Source organism: Melanostigma gelatinosum, assembly GCF_949748355.1.
Source record: "Melanostigma gelatinosum genome assembly, chromosome: 17".
In the NCBI taxonomy this organism is placed as follows: domain Eukaryota; kingdom Metazoa; phylum Chordata; class Actinopteri; order Perciformes; family Zoarcidae; genus Melanostigma; species Melanostigma gelatinosum.
Window position 1 is genome coordinate 8,393,909 of NC_136650.1, and position 12,210 is coordinate 8,406,118.

Genomic DNA, 12,210 nt, shown 5'->3' on the forward strand with positions numbered 1-12,210 from the left:
AGGAAAGCTCTCGCGGCCTCTCACAGATCGACAGGTACGAGAAGGCGGGGGTTTACGTCTGTAAGCCAATCAGAGCGCAACATTGACTAGATAGACAGATAAGTGCACCAATGGAGACACATACAATTGTGGCTGCCACTGATTGAAACGAGGATTATCCCCTGTTCCATATGAAGATTGAGTCATTCTGTTATTAATACAACCCTTAATACTCGGTTTGAAGTTAGCTTATAAAGTTGAAATAGTCACTTTTCATCGAGAAAAACAAAGATCATGCACACGTAGTCCAAAGATCTAGAAGGGATTTATTTTCCTTGCAGCTAAAAGCTATAGGCAGGTGTGTGAAGATAAATGTTCTCCGTGAGTGCAATATTTCTGTTGCCCTTGGATGTTCTGGACCGGGTGGTGGAGTATTAATAAAGATTGATGTGCCTCATCATTATTATGTCCCCCAGCTAAGACAAGAACACAGCATTCATCATTCTCTTAAACTCAGGATAGACTTTCTCAACTTCCCCTGAAGCCTTGGAAGCTTATATATTGGAATAAGACATTTTTTAAATATATATATTTAGAACATTTCAAATAAATGCTCAAGTTTTTTTGATTGATTGTATTCTGTGCTCACACTGTTTACAACAATGAGACAGAGGCAGGAAGTGTTATTGATTTATCTGAAATGTGATTCAGTCCCAAAGGGAGAAAAACAATAGTCCAACAGCCCTCTCCTGTGTAGTATCAGAAACAACTTTGTTCTCAAGTCAGAGTGGACAAAACACCCTTTTTTCTCATCTTCTTTAACATTTGTTGAACCTGTCCAACCGCACAGCGTGTCATCTCACCCTGAGGCTGCCCTTAGGGCATTGTGCAATGAGAGGAGCATGTTTTCACCCAAGCAGTGTACATCATTGAATCGCTGACCTCCAAAATCAGAAATTCAAATTATGAATTTATTGTGTTGCTCCGGATTTCAGTATCCATTGCTTTGGGTGATGAATAGGAATATTTGATGCTGCATAGTTAAGCAATAACTACTGACCAGAGTATCTTGGTCTCTATAAAAGCTGTTAATTATGTCCACTTTTAGTATCTATAATTTGCTCGTTTGAGAACTTCACAAATGTACCCAATTTGCCGTCCTTACTTTGCATCAGCAGTGTTTACAACTACCCCTGTCACACATAAGATCACAATTTAAACAAAAAATAATGCAAATTAAATATTCATGCAGAAGAATTGGACTGAAGTTTGAGCCGGCTTAGCGTGGCTGTGCATTGAGGCTATATCTTCTAGAAGAGACGAGGAGGAGATAAGAATACAGCGCTGCATGGAAAGATGGAAGGCCGATAATAGAGTAAAAGGATGATTATGGAAATTGATGGGGGTCATCATGGCGAGTGGCAGAAGTGGATGTTATTTTGTACTTCATAAAGAGATCACAGAGATGACATAGCTCAGTGTCGCAGGCGTCCTGCATGCTGCAGCTGAAAAGGCAGCGCCAAGGAGAATTCATGCACACCCACTCGCAACGTGTTTATGCACAGGCAACAGAGAGTGCACAGATACAATGCATGCAAACACGTGTAATCCCACACACACACACACACACACATGCATGCCGATGAATACATCTTTATCTTACAATAGCACACACACACATACATACACACACCTATGCTCACACATATGCACACAGTTCCTCGATCATTCATCAAGGCCTGCTGCTGACGCCATGATGAGCACTCTACCCCTTTCACCTTCCCCCCCCCCCCCTCTACACTTCCACATTCTAAACGGGTGACCTTTGAGACAAATAGAAATGCAGGCTGCGATTTGAAGATTGCTTCAATCGCATCTATCGTCAAAAGGCCAAGCCCAGATGAAAGGCAGCCAAAATGAGTGCTGTTGCCAGGCAGGGCCGCTCTGCTTTCCTCCATCTCCAGAGGCAGACTTCATCTGTCTTCTCAGTTTTTTTTTCTTTTTCTTTTCTCCCGAGAACATTACAGACGCGCCGAGTTCATGCTCGGCATTCTTAGGTGTCTACACTTCTTCACTTTGCCAAAGGCAAAAACAAAAAAAGGGGGGAAAAAAGCTTAAGATGCCTGGCATGAAAAAAAAACCACTCTTTGCACCTCTGTCGTCTCCCTCTCCTTTGACCGCATGCATGGGGGAGTTAAAGGGAGAGAGTGAGAGATGCCACGATTTGTCAAGAAGATTCTAATCATTATGCCACTTTTCTTTTTTGCCCCTTTTTGCCTAAACTGTCCATGAAGCGAGCGAATCCTGAATCAGCTATACGGTGTCATCTAAGTGCAGCGTTCACTGTATGACTTCAGTAGTTTGTTTCAAAATGCATGAAAAAAAACCCATCTCTCAGTCACTTGTGCACGCTGTTATGTAAGCAGCATGTGGGACAAAAGTAAAGAATCCTCCCGCGATTAGGCTGCCTCTGATGAAAGCAAAGTTGCTCTCTGCAGGGAGCCTCCCGTATAACGCAAGTGAACAGTGGGAATAAAATGTGATGCTGTCATTTCTTGTTAAGACTCAGACTGCAGTGTGGAGGATGTCTGAGAAGTGGCCACATCATGTTCCCAGATTGCCCAAAAACAGCAGTGGCAGCCGTGCAAAACTGTGAATGATAATTATAGATCCATGTTTTTTATCCATACCAGCTTTTTCCCCATTCAGGGTTGTTATTGCAAGGCTGGAGCCTTTTCCCAGCATGCAATGGGTGGAAGGCAGGAAAAACACGACGTTGATTGCCAATCCATGACAACACGCAGAGTCGAAGTTCACCAGCATCTCTGCAAACTATACACAGAAAAATAATTTGAGAATATTTTTGCTTGTTGTTATTGTCCTTTAATTGGCATGGCATCACTACTCTCTAATTACCTCGTGCGTCGTTGACAGGGTACAGCCTAACAAGGGGGGATTGTGTGCATTCTATTGCAGAGCATGGCAGAGACGGGATGTTTGCTCGTTGTGAGCGCAGCGAGCTTGAGAGACTCCACAGAGTCTGTCTGTGTGATCCAGTGTAACGGAACAATTAGCCGGTGCCTGGGGACCGCCACTGCATGCGCCGATCTGCACCGCAATCATTACCAGAAATGAGAGCACTTAAAGAAAAGGCACTTGGCATCCCGTCCAACTGTTATGAACTATTTATTAACCTGTAGCCAACAGATATATAGATTATCTGTTAATACTTGATATCATGGTCAAGTTTAAAGTTAACTTTTGAAACAATGTATTCAGGTTTGAGGGGTTTCTATTGACATCTTTAGCAATTTCTGCCATTTGTATCGGTTTTCCATGCGAAACATGTGTTTGCAGCCTATTGGAAATTAAAGTGTGTACAAGCATAAGCTGCATAGTACAAATGATTGCACTGTAACAAGTTACCTGTGTTGCCTCATCAGTGACACGCTGTTTCACACTGAGCACGCCTCATTTGTCAATGGGGCACGCAGAGGCAGTTAATGTGAACATGACCCACTCAGACCCAGGGCAACACGTGTGGATGATACTCCACAACTGCACAACATCTTAATCTCGACTTTGATGAAAGGTGTGCTGGCACACCTTTTTTTTCCCATTTCATTACAAAAAGACCTTCATCTACCAAGAAGGGAACAAAGCAGTTGACGCCATAATCCTGTCCTTCAATTATTTCACAATTTAAATAAGAAATGAACAACAAAGCATCTCTGTTTTGGAGAAAAAGTCAGATCCTTGCATTCCTTATCTTACCCAGAATCATCATATCAAATAGTAACACGGTCACAGCATTGTGTCGTTCTGATTCTTAATCAGGCTTTTAATCACGGTAATGATGCCGCAGAAATGACAATAATTATGCCATGATGGAATTGAAGAGAGCCCATGAAGCAGGCCCTTAAACACATCAGCAAGGAAAGAAAAGGTTTGTCTGAGAACAACCCTTCAAAACAACATCAGCATATTCGTCAAGAATGACTCGGACCTGTCGAAACAGCCGAATGTGCCCGCAGTGATGCTTCAAACCCTATTGGAATGCTGCGTGAACGTTTGCGAGAAAGTTGCAATTGATTGAGCAAGAGAAAGAGCAAGAGAGATGAGGGGGGAGGGGTAAGGAGGAGTGCTGTACTAACCTGAGCTCAACAGCGATATCAACTGTCTGCAGGCAGAATGTCAGATTCTGAAAAGTTGGCGTGCATTTTTACTTCTTCAGAACAACAGCTGCCTTATCAACAACGGCCTCTGCGTGATGCCTCCTGCTGCCATTGAGAGAAATGTAATGCGCACAAAAAAGTTGAACTTGCCACGATCCCCTGCGGGAGAGAAATCAAAAATCGACTCAAGTGTCGAAAAATTGAAGTAGGCCTCCCAATTTCCCAGACGCCTCAGCTTGACGGATGACCCTCAGTTCACTTTTCCCTGAGAAGCCAAACACGGGCTGTCTCAGTTCAGAAGACAGCAGATTCATGTGTTATTGCTTCAGTGACGGCCGTGAAAACCTCAGTGGCAAAATTACGGCAGCAGCATCCAAAACAAAGAGGAGACGACGCCGAGAGCCGCCCCGCTGACATCAATCTGCTGTGGTCACAACGTTTACCTCTCCAATCCTTTGAAGGTTCACACAGCCGCCTGTTGTATGTTTCTCAATAACTATGTTTTCTTTTCTTTTTATGGACTGAATACTAAGACAGCTTCTTACTGCATTTGCCTCACTCTCATCTTTTACAAACGGTAGGTTTTTGTGAAGCTCTGTGCTATGTGAAGACCAAATTAACGCTTGTTGGAACACACACACCACACTTAAGACCAGCTCTGGTGTATTTTCTAACCAAAGAGCGCTCTGTGAAGGTGGTTCAATACCAAGTGGCCCCCTTTTGGTCAGGACTATGCATCTCTGTGCTCAGCCCCGTGTCCAATCGATTCTCCTCCTGGTCGCCCTCGATCGGTGATCCGACAGAACACAATCCACGCCTCCGAAATAACGGAGACACTTAGCAGGGCTCTCCGGTGAATAAGGGGGAGACAGGATGAGGTGGTGGGAGGGGGATGGACAAAAGGGAGGGGGACAGAGAGAGAGAGAGAGAGAGAGAGAGAGAGAGAGAGAGAGAGAGAGAGAGAGAGAGAGAGAGACTGCCTGGCTTCTGTAAGCTGTTTAGCGCTGGTGATGTCATTGCTAACTGCGCCTGCACCACAAGGACACAGTGCACACATTAAAAAATCTTAAACACACAAATATTTGCTCTTTTCTTTCTTTCAACACATAATTAATCCGGGTAAAGCAGAAGTTTGACTGTTAATTGTAGCGATATCAAGCTAGCTGTTTCCTCCCTGTGTCCACGCTGTATGCTAAGCTAAGCTAACTTTCCTCTGAGTTTAGCTTCATATTTAAAGTTCCTACAAGGAACTTTCAACTACATGGAACAGCCGTCGCTGCTCCGCTGTTCCCCGCTGGGAGCCAACAGCTACACCGCGGGTTCTCTGAAAGGGAGTCTGGTGCAAGGGGAGCATGACCGCTTCTGTCCAGAGGGACCGCCAAAATCAACACAAAATGGAAGTTGCGCCACAGTAGCTTTAACGGACAGAGTGGCATCAATCTTCTCATGTCACTCTCGGTCGAGAAATCAAATAAAGAAACAAGACTTTCGTGGTATTTGGCTATTTTTAAGGCAGGCCTTTTGAGTTGTCAAAGCAAGAAACAAGCACAAGTGTAAATAAGTGTACCAGTACCCATGTCAGTGGTCGGTGAGTGAGTACGTGTAATTCTGAAACTGGATCACCTAAATGGAATGCAGCCATCGGCAATGTTATCGATTCACATTACGAGTTATCCCCCACGTCTTTCACAGAAAATGAAAGACGTTTTCATTGTATGTCTTGCCTCAACTTTGGTTGACCTTTGAAGGAAAACTTTCTGTACATCAGTTAACAACGAGCTGCCGATGAAGTCCAGCGAGCTTTTAACGAGGCCGCAGCACAAGATTAGCATCATCACATCAGGCCCGCCGCAGTCTCTCATGAATGTGAACTGGAACAGGACCGCAGTACGTAAAATATTTCCAAATAGACAAAATAATATGTAACACAACTCAAAAAGGATCTAGCGAGCCAAATTAGTCCCAAATCATCATCACAGCCTGCATGCAACCAGGCACTGATTGATGTGGGGAATTAAGTGGGATGGCATCGCCCTTGTTTGCTCAAGTGATCAAATCATTCCAGCTTGTTGTTGGATGGTGAAACCGCAGTAAAACTGCCAAGCACTGGTTTTGTTAAACATAAGCAAACAACCTTCTGAATGTATCCTCCCAAGACAAACGTCAGCTCGAGCACGCTGCCGTGTGTGACACATCTGCGTTAGTCCTTGTGTTTTTTGTATTAAGCACTCTGAGTGGCTCACTAGCTGAGAATACACACAGCAGAAGACACAATAGCTCATTCAGGCATGAGGAATTTAGAGTAATCTCGGAACCATCGAGTCCACTGCCATCGGACTAAAAAAAAGATGTCGTCTGAGAGGACAGCAGGGGTAATAGCTCCGAACACATCAGTAGTCTCATCCGCTGCTCTTATCCGAACAGGCGCATCATCCCCTGGACAATTGCAATCAGGGCCTCAAAGTTCTGCGGGATGTGACTCCTGCTGCTGCTGCAACCATCTCTGTCAACAGCACAAGCTGCACTCTGCAAAGTGGAATATGGCAAGCGAACGCCTAAATCATGAGTATTTAGAATATATATATAAAAAAGATCTGTAAAGGACTGGGAATGTTGGGGGGGGGGGGGGGGGGGTTAACCGGAGAGAGGAGGTGATATCGGAGCCGTTTGTCTCCCATGTCTTCCCTCTTACTGGAGCTTCGAATACTGTTCATAAGCTCCTCGCCAACCATCTCTTCAGCAACTTTGACTGTAAGAGGCGTCGCCATGGCGACCAGCATGTGGGGGAACGATAAGTGTATTTGGCAGGAGAGTATCTCCTTCTGGACTATTAAGGCCTCCAAGGGCTGCGCGTGTGTTTTCTTTCTTCTTTTGGCGTCTTCGTGTGGACGCGTGAGCGGCGCCGAGCTGAACACCCAGCGGCCCTTTGCTGCCTCCCACTCGAAGGATTATTCTGGTGAAGAAATATCATGATTGACGGGTGTGGGGACCAGTTATTTTATGGGGGGGGGGGGGCTGCACGCGGGTGTCTCGAGCTCATATACGTTGTGACAGGCGAGCGACGAACGAGGACGCGACGGAGTGAGAGAATCAAATGGAGAAAGAAATGTAAAGTTCCGCTCGCCAGCAGCTGAGGGTTTAAATGCAATTAGGTCCCAAAGCAAGATGCAGAATCACTCCGGTGTTGGGCGACTGGTTAGCGCCACTGAGTATGACTCTTAGTAATGGAAAGACCTGTCACATCTTGAGCTCAGCCCCTTCATTTTCACAGTGCACTGCTTCCATTTTTTTTTGACCCTCAAAGCACAAACGTTGGCTCGCTGGATGCTGCACCTCAGCACCCAGAGTCGACTCCAGAAGGCACAGATGATGTCTTTGTATGCAGCAACCGGTAGAACCACTACGCCCTCTACCGGTCAAAGGACACAATGCAGGTGTCAGGCAATATTCTACTGTAGTGTTGTTGCTGGCGATAAAGGGAATAAGTGTGCACAAGCTCCCATGTCGCTTTGATTAAAACACACACACCGGGACGGTAGCAGTGTTTGTACCAACCCGACTGAGGGTAGACAGTTTAAAAAACAACAGACAATGTCATTTACTTGTTCTTAGTCCGGGAGCCGTGGGGTCGAACCTTGTTTTGTCGGATAAAGTTTTTTTCTTTGCTGTTTCTTGTAGCTTAGGGATACGTATTCAAAATACAAGAGGGTGCTCGGTGATATCCCTTGAGCATTTTCAGATATTAACCCCTTCTTGCCCAAAATCATGCAAAAACTAGATTTATGATATTTCATGCAATATACTTGATTTAAATGCATATAATTTGTTGCCTACAGTGATTATTACAAGCTAAAAACACTCAGTTAATTCATATAGTGAGTGCATTGTGTCTGTGTATGCCTGTATTGTCACATTTTTGTTTTTTTCCAATTACAAGACAGCCATGTGCTTCGTTTAAGACCATTTTTTGTTTACAACTGGTCACTGCTTACAACAGCTGCCATCAAAAAACAAGGTAAAAACACTGTAAAAGCTGGCAGTGAGATTGGTTATGGATTCAGAAGTGTTCTGTTGGAGGTTCACCTGCGAAGAGAATAACAAGCTGTTCAATTGAGTAAGTCTGCTGATCGAGACAACATTTTAGTGAAAATCACACAGGGAAATGTATAAACCCTTTTTTATATATTAACAAATTTTAACATTTTATTTACAGAGTTGGTTATGGATCCAGTGCCTGAGGAGTGTTACTTCACTTGGAAGTTCAACTGCCAAGCGAAGACGGAACCATTGATATCTTCAGGACCAGTCAGAATAACAAACATTATCCAGTGTAGTAAGATATATGGGGATGAAAAACACTTTGAGCTTCAAGAAGCATTAGATAACAACAATGAAACCACATTGAAATGCCATAAAAGTTGTGTTTCAAGTTACACCTCAAAGACTTACATTGAACGGCACAAACGTCAGAGGCCCGGAGAAACTGAATCAAATGTTCCTTGCAAGGTGACCAGGCGCTCACGGTCAGGAGGGTCAGCTGAATGTTTTGATTTTCAAAAGCACTGTGTTTTCTGTGGTGAGTTTTGCAATCTTAATGTCGACAAGAAGAACCCCTCCAGATGGAGGGCTGCATACCTATTCAGAGAAGTGGAAACCAAAAAGTCTCTCTTAGAAGTTTGTGGAAAACGAAATGATGATGTTGCGGAAAGTGTCCAACACCGTCTTCAGGGGGCAATTAGTGACCTACATGCTGCAGATGCCCGGTACCATGCTGACTGTCGACAAAGATTTCTCTCTTTTCGGTCACTCCCAGGGCCGGCCACTACTTGTAGAAACACAGATGACACTGATAATGAGGATAGTCCCTTTGCATCAGTTGTAGAGAATCCCCACGAAAGGAAAGAGTAATAGTGGACATCAAGTCAACACTGGCCAAGCAGACACAAATTGTTGAACATCTTTTACCAGCCCATGCCATTTCGGGATGTGACACTGTAGCGTCTTACTACGGGGTGGGGAAAGGCTCTGTCATCAAAGCCCTGAAAGCTGGTTACGACCTATCGGCCATTGGCAATTTGGATGCACCATTCCAGCAAGTCCTTAATCAAGCCACTGCCTTTATCTCAGCCTGTTATGGCGTAACAGAGAGCACAGACATGTCGCACACAAGGCTACTTGTCTGGGGAAAAAAGAATGGGAAAGGCCACATGTCTGCACCTAATCTAGCTGCTCTACCTCCAACAAAGGAAGCATTCGTTGAAAATGTTAAGAGGGCCCACTTCCAAGCATACCTGTGGCGAAACCTCAATATGAATCAGTCAATAGTACAGAACCCGGAGGAATTTGGATGGAAGAAAGACAAATGCAACAGGTCACTAATTCCAACCCACCTACCAGAGGACACCAAACTTGTGCCAGACTATATTCTAAAGATGATCCGATGTGGCTGCAAGAGTAACACCCCTTGCAACTCCAAGAAATGCAGCTGTAAAGAGCATGGTTTGCCATGCACAATGTTCTGTGCATGTTTCATGGTAGGATGCTCAAGATCCTAATACCAGACTGCAAGATGTGTCCTAACCAGGAAGTTACTGCTGTTGTTTTTGAGTGTTATTCTGTTTGGTATTGGTATTGTATTTTGTCCTTATTGTCTTGTTATGTCTTAAATTTCTAAAATCAAAATAAACATTGTAAAAAAAAAAGGAAGTCACTAAAGTTTCATTCAAGTTGTGTAATGTTGAAAATAACTCCTGCTACCAAAACGGTTTTGCTGGCATGGCCTGAAAGGGTTAATATTCATAGATTTGTAGTGCAAGACATTTTTACATCACCCTTTGTATGAATAAACACTAGAAAAAGCTAATTTGATTTGTTACTTCAATATATTGCATGAAATGTCATGAATCTTGGTTTTTGTGTGATTTTAGTGATTTGGCCATGAAAGGGTTAATATCTCAAAATGCTCAAGGGATATCACCGAGCACCCTCCTGGATTTTGAAGAGGTACCCCTAAGCTACAAGAAACAGAAAAAAAAAAAACTTTATCCGACAAAACAAGGTTCATCAAAAAATCAGGCTTTGGCTCCCGGACTATCTCCTTATTATGACCTAAATTGCTCGAGGTTCGAGTGAATTCCTTTGCCAGGTGCAGCAATATGAACTGATTAAAGATAACAGGATTATCGTGCTGCATGATTTGCGTTGAATCGCTTCCAACACTGTTAAAATCAAACTGCACCAGACTGTGTTGAGGACCTCCTGCAACACAAGAACTCATTTTGAATTTGCTGTTGAACAAAGGTGTTCTTTCACTGACCCTGACAAAGGATTCAGCTTCAGGAGGCATTCAGAGGCATTCGCTTTCTCAAATATGCATCTCCCATTTAAGAACTTGACTCCTTTGCTGCAGTAAAAACAATAATGAAATAGGCCTCACATTAATTGATTGTGAAAAATTAACAGAAATGTTACTTTTGACACCCCTGCGGTAATATAGTTATAATATAAAACTGATAAATCATTCATCATCAGCACGCACATCCCCGGGGCGGAGTCCAATTTACCTGTAGCGCAACACACAACCGAGCGCCTGTGGCACAGTTTATGTAAATAGACATACATTGTGAACTGTGGGAAGGGCAACGGGAATCTTCCCCGTGAGACAAGTCGGCCCACTGAAGCTGATAAATCACTCTGCAGGCGTTCCCAAGTACATTGGTTTTACAGTCCGTGCGTTTTCAGTGGCGCTGCTTCACAACTGCAGCCTTGGGTCAGCTTCTCACACACACACGCACGCGCACACGCACACACACTTCAGTCTAAGTCTGTGGTGGCAAACTGCGGGCAGCAGTGAGATTTAAAAAATAAACTAGAATATGGTTTAGGCAGGTTTCTAATAAATTGCACTGGATGTCTACATTGCGCCACATAGTTTAGATCCCAGATGTCGACTAAATTTAGCAAACGGGTCTGTCTTAACCTTTTGGCACATGGACCCATATTTAACTATTTCTGCTTCTTACATCAGACTTACATCTTAATCTTTTAAGTGGTGCCCTTGGGCCATGAAGAGAAACCAATATTTGGCCATTTCTGCCTGATTTAACTTAATAGGTTTACAAATTGCAACATCATATTGCATGGCCTCTTTACAGCCTCTAATCCTATGTATCTTAAAAGTATTTGACAAATCTAAATTCAATTTAGAAGATATAGAACTACTTTTTGTTGTATCTGGACACACCAATGCCAAACTTTAAATTATTTTGTCGTGTTGCGTAGTTATTTTGCTAATGCATTTTCTTTAGCACATTTGGTTTGCAGGTCTAGAATTTTTTCTTTTCTTGCAGTGCAACTGGTTGACAACTACACATTTACTATTGTCTTTCTGTATACGGCTCACAATCAAAAAAAAGTTTGGACACCTCTGGTGTCATTGCTAAATAGATTCTGGGAGCAAGTGGACGCAGTGAAAGCAGCTGCCTGCAGGACACAGACAAATAGTGGCCTCGACAGGTCGGCAGAGAGCCACAGACAGACGCGTATCCCAGTCTGAGTCGGAGGTGGGCTCAAGATGAAAGGCCTGCCGGCATCATACAGCGACCGCACACAACCACTGCCAAACACTGTGCGGACCTGCTGAACCTCACCTGAACACAAACGCACAACTTAAAACCGTTAGACGCTGTGTGACAAACGATAGACGAACGCCACCGTTAAGACGTGTGACCACACAAAGTCTGGGAGGTTTGTCATATTTCCGGAGAACAGCCCAAATTCGAAGCATCTCGGAGGCCTCGGTGTAGCCATGAATGAAGGATGAACGAGTTAAAGCCAGTGTGTGCGTACCAACATGCAAATCTCTCATGTATAGAGATGTATATGGATGAAGCAAAACTGCAGAATGATGGATTACGGATGCTCACGCAGTGTTCGCAGTGATTTAAGTTGTGTGTCACAGTGCGTCAGGACCGGAACATAAACTCCCTGTTCCAAGCCCGGGAGCAGCTGATGGGCTATCACCACCGGGATTTATCGAGCTCGTCATCCTGCAGGA